The 13,358-nt window shown below is 34.8% G+C and overlaps 1 non-coding gene across 1 annotated transcript; it reads left to right on the top strand.

Annotated features, from left to right (window-relative positions):
• The first annotated feature begins 6,944 nt into the window (after positions 1–6,944).
• On the top strand, positions 6,945–7,051 carry LOC124888236. The gene has a single exon (XR_007046367.1). It is a non-coding gene; the product is annotated as a small nucleolar RNA R71 (small nucleolar RNA).
• Positions 7,052–13,358: the final 6,307 nt, after the last annotated feature.

The following is a 13,358-nucleotide window of genomic DNA, read 5'->3' as shown; positions in this document are numbered from 1 at the left end:
GCCAGACGGCGCATCGCGCCATGCCCCCAAATGCCATTTCCTATCAAAGTCTGGGTAATTGCGGAATTTTATTAAATAGTAAAAATTATGAAAATCATCTTCACTGTGATGCGCCACAATCGCGGTGAGCCACTGGTTTTGGAAAATTGTGAATTCTCATTCCTCAATGATACGCTAAACTTCTAGGTCTCAAAAATTGGTAACTGGACTTGTACCGCGACACGGTGAAATTACGGACCAACACTATAATGTGACGACTGTGATTTCTTTCTTTACCGCGATGCGCCACGATCGCGGACCAAAATAGGATTTCAAGCTACTCCGGAACACGCCATAATCGCACTAGTCCACTGAATTCAACCAACGCTATTTTCTCGGTCAGCGCGACATGGTGATTGCACCAATGTGGATTTCTGACTTTCAGCTTGCCTTTCTAATCTATGTTCCCATGTCTTTTATTCCTTCCACAATTTCATATCATCAATGTATCCAATTGCGTCCAATTCATCAAGATTCTACCCCTGAAGGCACTAATCATATCCATTAGGTATGGAACGAAATTAAAACTGAATTATACTTAAGAATTCACATTAAAGTTCTCAAAATAAGTCCAAATCTGGGTGCATATTGGTGCTTTGAACATATAAATATGCCCAAGATCACCGCCCCACACTTAAAACCTTGTTCTTCCTCGAACAATTTAAATAAAAAGCACAATCACTTCATCTTTACACCACAATCTTAAAGTTATGTTGCAAAGAGCACTTACACTTTGAAATATCGTAGTCTTACACACACATGTCATAGCATTTTTAGCACATGGGACAAGTTATTTCAGATTTTTCTATCTCAACAATGAATTTCCAATGTGTCGGCGAACTCAATCAAAGTACTCAATCTAGAAACACAACAAGTAATTGGACTTTCATCCGCATGCATCCTCACACAAAGAAATCTTCCCCATACTTAACTCAAAATAATATCAGTGCAAAAATAAGGGGAATATCAAATCAAATTGCTCTCTCTCATCAAAGAATTCATACATGCTAGTTAATGAACCATGAGCTTGCCCTTAGTGTACTACTCCACTAATAGTCAGATGTTGGATGAAGGATCAACTTGGTCTTTTCGGGTTGTAATGAAGGCTAGGGGGCGGGTAGGTACTATTTAGGAAATAGTGACTATCGCACCTAAGTACTATTATACAAGAACTATCAATTGAATCAATTCTCAAACACCCAATTTACACCACTATTATCTCCCCCTTTCTTTATTTTTCACCCTTTTTTTATTAAGCTTGTTCACCCAGATCATGGTAGGAGTATGCAATTTTTCTTCAAAAATAATATTTTCTTTTCCTCACCCATTTTATGTTGCGCACCCCTATGATAGCCACCCGAAACTTAAGCAACTTGCCTTTGTTAAGGTACACAATACCCAAAACGGACCAAGGAACAGGTTTATTGCAACATTTCGGGCTCAAATTAGAAACTTTTAAAGCACAATTCATTCTTTACTAACTCCCAACCATACTTTGAACTTTAAAAATAAATAACTACTACTTTGGGACTTCAATTTCACCTTTTCCTTCTTATTTTTTAAACTCCTTACTCCTCTTAATTTTATACTAGAACACTTAGGAGCTTATTCGAATCAAATTAAGGTCTACCAAAGAGAAGATTGAGCTAGATATGCGGCTACAAAAGAATTGGTTCAAGGCTCAACGGGGCTGACTAGGACTATGCACAAAGGTAGGTATATTAAGGAAAAAAATGCGGCTGTCAAAGAAATGCCTACATCACTTTTTACACCCAACACCTTTTATTTCCCTTTATAAACACACCGAGCAAGTTCTAGACATTCCTATACATGTAGAATATAAGCAAATCCTAACACTCACAATGCAAGTACGGAATCTAGTCAACTCCTTAAGGTTTCCGATCTCGTCCTTTATTGAATTCAAAATTAAGCCAACACATCAAATTTAACTTATCGAGATTACACCATTTATACTTAAAATCCCTTTCAAAATCAAGACACTTTTATGTTTTAAAATCCAATTTTAGTTCAAATTACTGCAAAGATGGCCCATACCACACACTCCTCTAAGATCGTGATTAGATTCTCATTTATTTTTTAAGTATTACGACCCACTCCCCTTAAGACGGTCATCATCCATCTATCATAGGGGAGGGAAACTAACTATGACTATTTATTCTGAATTGCCAAAGAGGGAAAAAATAAATACTTGAAACTAAAATTTGCCAATGAGGATGAAAATAATAAGAGCAAACACATTAAATTAAAAGTCACATGCGATAAATGCCAAAGAGGGAAAATTTCAATCCAACAAAGTTACTAACTATTACACACCAATGTTCCAAATAGCTAGAACTTGCAAAAACCAACAAATTAGAAAAAAAATTGTTCAGCCAATCTGAAAAGAAATAAGACGAAGAAGCAAAAGACAAACCAACCACCCCACACTTAAATAAAGCATTGTCCCATTGTTTTCAAATAAGCATATGATAGGGTACAACATACTCCTTGGTCACTCGAACGACACTATGATAGTCATGTTATCAGCAGCTCCATCCATGTCATCACAATCATTATCAAACTGGTCATCCTCATTCAACTCCATATCTGAGTCCATGTACCTCCACTCCTCATCAGTCGGTATATCATCATCAACAGGCTCAACGAAATCTGGGCCAATCCACAGCAAGGTCCTATCATAATGCCCAAGTGGCTAATCTAACTCTATAGTATGAAGCTTCTTTGGTGTAGCTAGTCTGCCCCTAATATTCAGCTGCAATATCTGAAGGCCATACATCCTGGCCAAAATCTCATCAACTTGGGTTTGGCACTCAGCCATGGTCAAAATTGGGCCATTTTCTCCAGATGCACTCCTAGCGGTAGTGATATCCACAGGGCGAGTAATAACCTCAAGTTTATAGTCCATCTCCTCATCTATGTTGTGCCTTCATAGAAATCGAGTCACCAACCCTCTAAAACCAAAACTGTACCCCACCTGGGTACGTTCTTTTTTATAGTAGAAAAATGACATACCCCACATTAACATCAACATCACCACACATCAGCGCATTAATCAAACATACCCAGTCCCGAGTAACTTCTGCCATATGCTTCCCCTGAATCATGCAAAGATACATAATGCAACCCCATATCCTGGCCTCTCTGTTCATCTGGGCATAAGGAAAAGAAAAGTGTAAGACAGTGATACGATGCCTAATCCATCTAGATGAGGAGCGTGTACCACATAAAAAATGCCTGATATGCGCATAAAGGGGAGAAACTATGAATTTCTTCAAAAAGTTTGGTTTGTCTCTGGTATACCTAACAACTCATTAATGTCTGCATCAGTAAATCGAACTACCTTCCCATGAATCTTCAACTCATGATCAAGGTCACTTGGGTCCCAGTTAGCATAAAATTTATGAACTAAGTGCAAGTTGCACTCAGTAGGATGATGAAAGATAAAATCTATATTCAGCTGCTCAATCCATCGTACCATGGATGGGCATTCCCTCAGTAAACTTGCACGATCAATGAACAGCTCAGGAATGTACTTGGCATCCATATGCTTGGAGTACCACTGCTTTCCAGCTTTGTTAATAGCCTTAAATCCAAACTTTTGGACCTATCCATGTTGAAGTGGTAGAGCTCGAGGTACCCTAGTGAGTTGACTTTTCAGACGGCCTACTCTATTTCCTTGCAGGTGCAGAAGAATCAACCTTTGCCTTTTCTTTGATTGGTTAGGGCTCCATGATACTTGTGTCAGACAACAGATGCAACAAACAATTAAGTATGTGAAATAGAGGTTGGACTAGCCTAAACTAAGTGTGGAATAGGGTTACATTACCACCCCACACTTAGTTTCTAGCTAAGGCGCATGCATCAGAACATAAGGTACTTAGACTTCCCCTATGTAACACCATTAACACATCAAAGCATGTCATATTGACCTTAGTGACAACTGTCAGATAACCCAAAGCAAGCCAAGATGGTATATATAAACTTAACACCTACTCTGTTATTTACACGTAACTGCACGTAGCTTGATATTGTGTACCACTTAATCTGAAAACTATTACCCTATAAACCCTAAGGCAGTACACCACAGCTGATGACAAGCATGACCCCCATTAGTGAACACACATATATAGATGTTGCAACTTTACAATCACTTCCACCTTGGCCTTCTCTACTTCAAGCCCTTTACATGACACTTTATGGTCAAGGAAAATGACTTCCTTAACCAGTAAGTGGCACTTTTTCTAATTTAGCACCAAGTTTGTCTCTTTGCATCGAGCTAGGACTCTATCAAGATTCTGCAAGCACTTATCAAAAGAATTACTGTACACAGAGAAATCATCCTTGAATACCTCCAAAAATTCTTCAACCATATCAGAGAATATTGTCATCATACATCTTTGAAACCTACCAGATGCATTATAAAGCCAAAGGGCATGCTTCTAAATGCATATATTCCATATGGACACGTGAAAGTGGTCTTCTCCTGGTCTTTGAGTGCTATGATTATCTGATTATAGCCGGATTACCCATACAAAAAAGAGTAATACACTTACCCCACCAATTCATCTAGCATTTGGTCAATGAATAGAATTAGATAATGATCTTTTCTCGTTGCTTCATTTAACATTCGATAGTCAATACAAATCCTTCAACCGATCACCATGCATGTGGGGATCAACTCATTATCATCATTGGTTACCATGATCATCCCACCTTTCTTTGGTACACCATGCACTGGGCTCACCTATTTGCTAGCAGAAATTAGGTAGACAATACCATTATCTAGCTGCTTAATCACTTCTTTTCTGACCACCTCCTTCATCATGGGATTTAACCTTCTTTGTTGCTTCACTCTCAGTCTATACCCCTCTTCTATTTAGATATTATGCATGAAAATGCTTGATTGATTCCTGTAATAACAAATATTTGCCAACCAATCATTTTTCTTCTCCTCTTCAAAACTGCTATGGCTTCCTTTACCTGTAAATATGATAACCCTGCAGACAAAATAACAGTCAAAGTCTTGATCACCAAGAAAAATATATTGTAAATGCAGAGGGAGAACCTTAAGCTCCATTTTAGGAGTTTCTTCAACTGAAGCCTTAGGTGATGGCCCGATTGGTCTGTTCAAAGGCTCAAAAATAATCTTTCTTGTTTCAACAACTATCAAATCCATGAATTGAACCAATGTCTACGTCTCTATATCTCCATGAATATCGTGACTCACCATATCCCGCTCAAGAGGATCATCTGACAATAATTGCCTGAGGTTGAACTCAAATTCTATAACTGAAATGGCAGACAATTCTTCATATATGGCTTGCAATTTCAAAGCTCTATACACATTAAAAACTTCTACTTTATCATGTGCTCTCATAGTCATTTTTCCAATAGCTGCATCGATTAATGACTACTTAGTTGCTAAGAATGGGCGCCCCAAAATAAATGGGATCACCGGATCAGCTTCGAAGTCTAGAATAACAAAATCCACAGGAAAGATCAAAGATCCCACTTGAACTAAAATATCTTCAACTATACCATCAAGCTTAGTAAGAGACCTATCCGCCAACTATAATACAATGGTTGTGGGTTTTTGAATCCCAAGAGCCATCTTCCTAAACCTGGATGTGCGCATAAGGTTGATGCTTGCACCTAAATCGCACAACCCACGAGCACTTATAACCTGACCAATAGTGATCTGCAAGGTAAAACTGCCTGGATTTTTCAGCTTTGTCAGTAATTTGTTTTGTATCTTTGTTGTTCACTCTTGACTAATTACAACTGTCACGTATTTTGTTAACCGATTTTTATTTGCCACTATATCCTTCAAATACTTTGCATATTTTGGCACACTTTGTAGAATGTCAACCAGAGGAAGATTTACTTGAATCTGTTTTAAGAGATCTAAAATAATTTTGTAGCTTGCTTCCTCTAAGTGCTTTCGTTGCCTTTGAGAAAATTGTAATGGTAAAGTTTTTTTCTCCACTTGTATATCCTCACGTGCACCCTTATCCTTAACTGTGGTCTCTTTTTTCTTGTTCAATTTATCATCGACAACTGTGGGACTATCCTTTGTAGGCTCGACCTTCTTCAACTGCAAACCATTCTTTGTTGTAACAGCATTTACCTACTTTGGATTTGCCTCTGTATAACTAAGCAACCCTCCTTGAGGTCTTGTGTTCTATGCTCCTACAATCTGCCTAATTTGTAGCTCTAAATTCTTTATGATCAACTACAGATTCTTCAAATCTACTGCAAACTATACCTGATTCGCAAGAAGTTGCTTCATCATTTACACTACAGTTAAAGTGGTAGTCTAATTTTGTTGCACCTCTTACTGATTTTGTTGCACTGAGGTCTTGTACTGATTGTTTCCTTGAGCTTTATTTCCACTCGATAATAAATTAGGGTGGTTTCTCTAATTTAGATTGTACGTGTTACCATAATTCTTCATTTCTTACTGATTTACATTGCCAATGTAATTGACAGAATCTGGATTAACTGCACATTCTTCGGTTGTATTCTTATTGCTCCCACAAACTTCACACCAAGAATTTGCCTAATGGATTGTATTAGTTGTGGCTGCTACTTTTGGAACCCCGAACTTTATGTTATTAAGTTAAGTAATCATTTGATTTTACATTGTTGTGATCTATGCTTGTAATGTAGTAAATAGGTCTAACTCCAATAACCCTGCAACTTTCCAAGGAGCACTCCTTGAATCAGCATACCAATCTGGATTTCCTTATAAAATCCGATTCAACAGTGTGTCCAATTCTTCATAAGTCTTTTTGAGAGCCTACCCACCTACTGCTGAATCCAAGAGAATCTTTGTATTTGACTCCAATCCCTCAATGAAAGTATCAACAAGAACATCATTGGAATGATGATGGTGAGGGAAATTTTTTAGCATTCCCTTAAATCTCTCCCAAACTTGGTAGAGATTCTCTCCTTCTTTCAGTCTGAAAATCAAGATTTCTCTTCTCAAACGTTCAGTCTTCCCTAATGAAAAGAATCAAATAAGGAACTTCCGAGCTATATCTTCCCATAAAGTGATGGAGAGTGGTGGTTCAACATGTAATAACCTTTTTGTTTCCCCCATTAGAGAAAAAGAAAAGAGTGTCAATCTGACATAATCAAAATTCACCCTTTTAGGAATGTAAGTATTGCTTATTTCCACGAAGGTCTGTATGTGCTGCTGTAGGTCTTCATGTGAAAGGCCATGGAATTGACCTACTAAATTCAACAATTGCTCTATATTCTACTTCAATTCAAATCAACCACCTAGTTCGAGCTTGCGAATACTGTTCGTCACATGGTTCGTAAGTGGGATTGCCACATCACGAACAGTTCTAGTATCTGGTTGAGCAGGAACAACTGGAATAACCGGAGGCAAGACATTTCCAGCATTTGAATCGATTGGTTCATTTCTTTATTCAGCCATTTTTCACCTTTGTTGAAAGATCTATGCTGGTTCTGCAAAAGGCTCTACCAACTCCTTATCTCTCACCAGTCCTTTTATTCAGCTAAACCTACAAAAATTTAGCTGCTAAGATTAAGTTGTTAACACCTAAACTTAATATCAAAAACCAAAAAATTAGCAATTTAATAATTATATAAATTCCCAACAACGGCGCCAAAAACTTATTGTGGTCCAAACGTGCACGCAAGTGCACGCGATCTTACACGTAATATAGTAACTTAGACATTCAGATATCGTTCCCACGAGGACTAAGCAACTAGAAATTTACCCAACTTTAAGTTTTTTATAATGAGGTATTAAGTGTTGTGAATTATCAGGATGATTGTGAATTTAAGAATAAGAATGTAAATTAATAAAAATAAATAAAAGTTTATGACTAGAAAAAAGCAAGCAATAGTTATAAACAATAATGATAATAATTCCAGGGTTGAGGCATATCGAACTATCATACAAATCTCTATTCTTATCGCAGTCTAGTTGGTTATCAGGTTGATTAGTCGCATGGTTTATGCTACGATCTTGGTCTCCCGACCTCAAATCTTCTTTCTATTGAATATTGCAACTACCCCTCCCACAGAGATACAACTATTCTTCTAGATTCATAAAGTTGTCTTCTTGCAATTGAACCAAACAAGGCTTCTAGGTATATCTCTATCCTAGATGCTAACTCAAACCCCTTTATTTAATAAAATGATAAGAACTTGGATCCTTAATTTCTTCATTCTACCTTACGATTCTCCTCCCAGATTCACATATAAATATAGATTTGTTCTTATGGTGGCCATTCATTAAAATAGTAAGTTCAAGAAATTAAGAACAACGCAGATGATAATCCAAAAAGAAACTACGATAAAGAATATCAAAGAGTAATCATGTTCTTGGCCTCAACCCCAGAACAAGGGTATTTAGCCACTCATGTTTAAATTCAACATCCAAAATAAGCAATTAATCATACCAAAAATAAATCTTAAAGAGAAGAAGTTGAAAAGAATGTCTAAGAACCCTAAAAGAGAGAACTTTGTACTTTTCCGCCGCTGCTATTCTTGCCAAAAGTCTCCCCAAATTATCTTGGATTTTTCCTTTTATATCTGGGAAGAAATACTAAAAATCTTCCTGATTTTGCCAGACGGCGCATCGCGCCATGCCCCCAAATGTCATTTCCTGTCAAAATCTGGGTAATCGTAGAATTTTATTAATCAATGAAAATTGTGAACTTCATCCTCACCGTGATGTGCCACAATCACGGTGAGCCACTAGTTTTGGACAATTATGAATTCTCATTCCTCCGCGACGTGCTAAACTTCTAGGTTTTAAAAATTGGCAACTAAACTTATATCGCGACGCGGTGAAATCGCGGACCAACACTGAAAAGTGACAACTGTGATTTCCTTCTTCACCATGATACGCCACGATCGCAGACCAACACTGGATTTTGCCAAATGGGATTTCAAGCTTCTCCACAATGTGCCATAATCGCGTTACTCCACTGGAATTTGAGCAACACTATGTTCTCGGTCGACGTGACCCGTTGACTGCAGCAATGTGGATTTTTTATTTCTAGCTTGCCTTTCTATCTATGTTCCTATGTCTTTTATTCCTTCCACCATTTCATATCATCAATGTATCTAATTGCGTCCAATTCATCAAGATTCTAGCCCTGAAAGCACTAATCAGATCCATTAGGTATGGAATGGAATTAAAGCTGAATTATACTCAAGAATTCACGTTAAAGTTCTCAAAACAAGTCCAAATTTGGGTGCATATTGGTGCTTTGAACATATAAATATTCCTAAGATTAGCTCACAACCAAATCAGTATGAAGATATCCAATCTATTCAACACATATATAAGTGAGCCTAGAAATCAACAAAATTGTAACTCATGATTATCAACTCTAATTAGGTATCATTGAATAAATATGCATGAAAAACATCATCAATATCATATCAATCCTTAACTTGGGCATTTCTAGCATGATAAAGGTCAACAATGCTCAATAAGGCCTAAAATAGCAATTCAAGCCCCAGCATGGGCATCATATCTAGAATAAAGATAATTGAATGCACATATAAGGCCTATGATTTCAAATAAATCCCTCACACTGGCAACACGTAATATCAAATATCAGAAGTCAACAACAATAAAATATAAGCCCTCACTCTTATGAAAGTCGTTAAGTCATAACCTACCTTGAAATCAAGAAATTCAAGCCTAAAGTGCTTCAATATAGAGTTATACATTTTGAACATTCTTGGAATCAACTATAACATTCAAATATAGAATCTACACATTAAAAGAATGCTAATGGTACCTGTATTACCCATATTTGAGCTCGATCCAAATGTGTTCAAAACCAAAAGGGATAAAATTGACATTTAATTTTAGAATGTATTTCCCATGGTTAAAGGAATCTACCATTAAAAATCCATGCAAAAATGGATATAAAATGTGGCTCGAAACACAGAAAAATCATTTTTAAACTTTAACAGTAAAACATCAAAATTTCATTTGAAAATTATGATTAAAAGTTGTTTCCGAAGATGTATTCAACGGAAAAAATAGAAATATGATTTAGGATTTTATCAAAGTAAGAATAGTGAGATAACCCTAAGAAATCTCCTCTTCCCGAAGCTTGGAGGTTCAAAATGATAAAAATTGCAAAAATGTGGCTTATATATTGTTCTATGAACGGCCTTGAGATTGCGGACCCCACCTCACGATTGTAAGGGTCAATGCTGACCAAGCCACTAGAATTCCCTTTGCATTCGCAGCCAGCGTTTCACGTTTAGACCTTCACGTTTGTAATAGCCCTTCGCGTTCGCAAAGAGGATTCGATCCGACCTTGTTTGCTCTTTGCGATCAAGGCTCACTCCTCGCAATTATGATGAAGGAAATCATCCTTCTCCACATTCGCAAAGAAGGAGGTGGCCTACACTATATATCAGTAAAAATATTAATTTGCACAGTTTTCAAAAACTTCTAAACGAAATCTCGGGATTCGTTTGGGATCCGACAGAAGTAAATCATATATTCTACCAATATATTTTCTATGTTCCGGACTCAGTGACAACGTTCTATTTTTGCAAAGAATTTTTTTTCAAATCCTTTTTTCACTATTTTCCAAATGAAGGATTGAAATGCTAAATAAAGATCCGAATCCGAACCAATCACGCTACTAACTCAAATTCGACATTCTGGACCTAATGAAACTATTCAAATCATCATCCGTCACTTATAACATCAAATGCTGATCAAAGTCAAGTATATGCTTTTAAAGCCTCCAAAAATCACAAACTCACCCAAGTCATTCCTGATCGCATCGGAAACCATGCCAACTATCCTCACACACCAAAATCAATATGTAGCAACTACGAAAAAGGGCAAAATAATCAAAACACATTAAAAGGAAAACTTCACAAATCAGATTATTACACAAAATCTTGAACATAATTGAATTTATGGAAAATGATTAATTAAACATTGATATAGTTTACATTTGATTAATTATTGTGAGATGAAAGGACAAAATTTAATTAGATTACAATGTTGAGACATGTTTAATTATAGAAAAATATTTAAAATGAAACTGATTAAACATTTAGTCCTTATCGTCCGTTCTTATTTATCTACTTTACTATAAATAAATATCCAATAATATTAATACAGCTTGGAAAATCAATAGATAATATATCATTTTGTGTCCATTTTATTATTGTTATTAAATATTATTCACCGTCTAATGCATTATTCAAAGCATTACATTTATTATATTCAAAAAGTGATATAGTAAAATTATCCCTATCATTTATTATTTCTTAGGTTTATGCTAATTCAATAGCGCACAAGTAAAGATAGCAATATATAATTATTAAAGGCATTAAAAAATAAATTAGAATCTTCTATTAAATTACTTGATCTTTGATGGAGAATCTTTTCAATGCTACCCAATTATAGAATTAATCAGAAATCAACCAACATTCACTATGAGATAACTACATAAATTAGCGAACATAAGTTCCTAATTATCTCATATAGCCTAAATTTTAATTAATTATAATTCATAGTCTCTCTTGTCAATTAAATACAATCCATAGCACCTTTTTTTTATTTTCCCTCTATCTTCTATTTTCTCTTTCTTTCTTTTTTTCTTTTCCTTTTTTTATTTTCCATTTTTTTCTGTTTTCTTTTTCGTGTTTTTTCCTTTTCATCTTTTTCTCTTTTTTTTTATTTTGTTTTTTCATTTTTTTCATCTGTTTTTTTATTTTTTTATTTTTTTCTTTGCAGACTTTTTTTTCGTTTCTTTTTTTCTTTTTTCATTTTTGGGGGTTATTTTTTTCTCTTCTTTTTGTATTTTTTTCTCTCATCTTTTTGGTTGCTGTATTTAATATTTTATATATTTTTAATATTTTATATTTATTTTTATCATACTATATATTTTAAGTAAATATAGTATTTATATTTGAATAGTTTAGGCGTGAATATGTACAATTGATCCTTTGTATTTATATACAAATAAGAATATATATTAATTGTATTTGGTTGAGACTAAAATACAAATATATAATGTGTCATTCAATGCAAATGTATTGTTAGTATTTCGTATATAAACAAGTATTATTTTTATTTGCATATAAACAATTATCATTTGTATGTGTATGGTTCAAGTTGTATAAACATGTATCATTTGATACAAATGTAACATTTGTATTTTTATAATTAAAAAGTTGTTATAAATGCATTTACATTATAGTGAATGTCTATCAAGATCTACTTTGACATCTATTAGGATTTGAAGCATCCGTCTTTTACTTAGACTAGGAGTAAATTTCTCCTATAAATAGAGGGGTTTTGTTCATTGTATTTACAATCTGATGATCTCTCATCCCTCAAGAGAAGAAATAAGAATCACTTTCTCTATTCTCTCTACTCTTCTTCTTTATTCTTTCTTGTTTTATAATACGTTATCAGCACGAGACTCTGCCAAATAAGGTGAGATTATAAATCTAAAGGTCAAGGTTAGTAATTCCTTATGTTATTTGTATTTTTCTATTAATGATATAATTATTGTTGGATTTGAGGAAAAATAATTGGTTTGGAACCATTTATGTTTTAAATTCATTTCTCAAGAACAATATTATCAAAAGGGATGATAATATTTGGGTTCAAATCCCATCGATTTATGCCTAAGATGTCTTTATATAGATAAAATATTAAGTTTGAATCTCAATACACCATATTGATGATAATTTGATGGCTAAGGCAAAAGAATGGGTATTGGGTGAAAAGTCATGAAATTCGACCCATTGAATATGCTCCATTCTATGAAGTGAATGTGGTAGCAATATATGATAAATCTGAAATATGACAACTTACTTCATTCTTGAGGTATATGTGGTAGCAGTGCATAATATTTCTGAAAGAAGACAAGTGATTGAATGCACGAATATAATAATGATCAGCAAAAGTGATGATATTTTCACACGTTTATATGATTATAATATATGCTAGAGAAAAATTCTCTACATCATATGTATGCCTCAATTTACTTCTGAAGTAGCAAAATCTTGAAAGAGGTTATAAGCTATCATAATTTGATACGCTTAAGTCACGATTATATTCCATTCCTGGGGAATGAGAAACTTATTAATGGAAACGTGCACTTGATTGTGATTGTTTCACAACTCACCTCTAAAAGAGGTTGAATAATTTTGAAATCTACTTCTGAAGTAGTAAATATAAAATTTATTCATGTAATAGTAAATCTGAAATTTGCTAAAGAAAAAGTACATGTCATGGTAAACTTGGAGTTTACTAG

The sequence above is a fragment of the Capsicum annuum genome, chromosome 10, assembly GCF_002878395.1.
Source record: "Capsicum annuum cultivar UCD-10X-F1 chromosome 10, UCD10Xv1.1, whole genome shotgun sequence".
NCBI lineage: Eukaryota > Viridiplantae > Streptophyta > Magnoliopsida > Solanales > Solanaceae > Capsicum > Capsicum annuum.
This window is presented reverse-complemented; position numbering and strand designations above follow the sequence as displayed.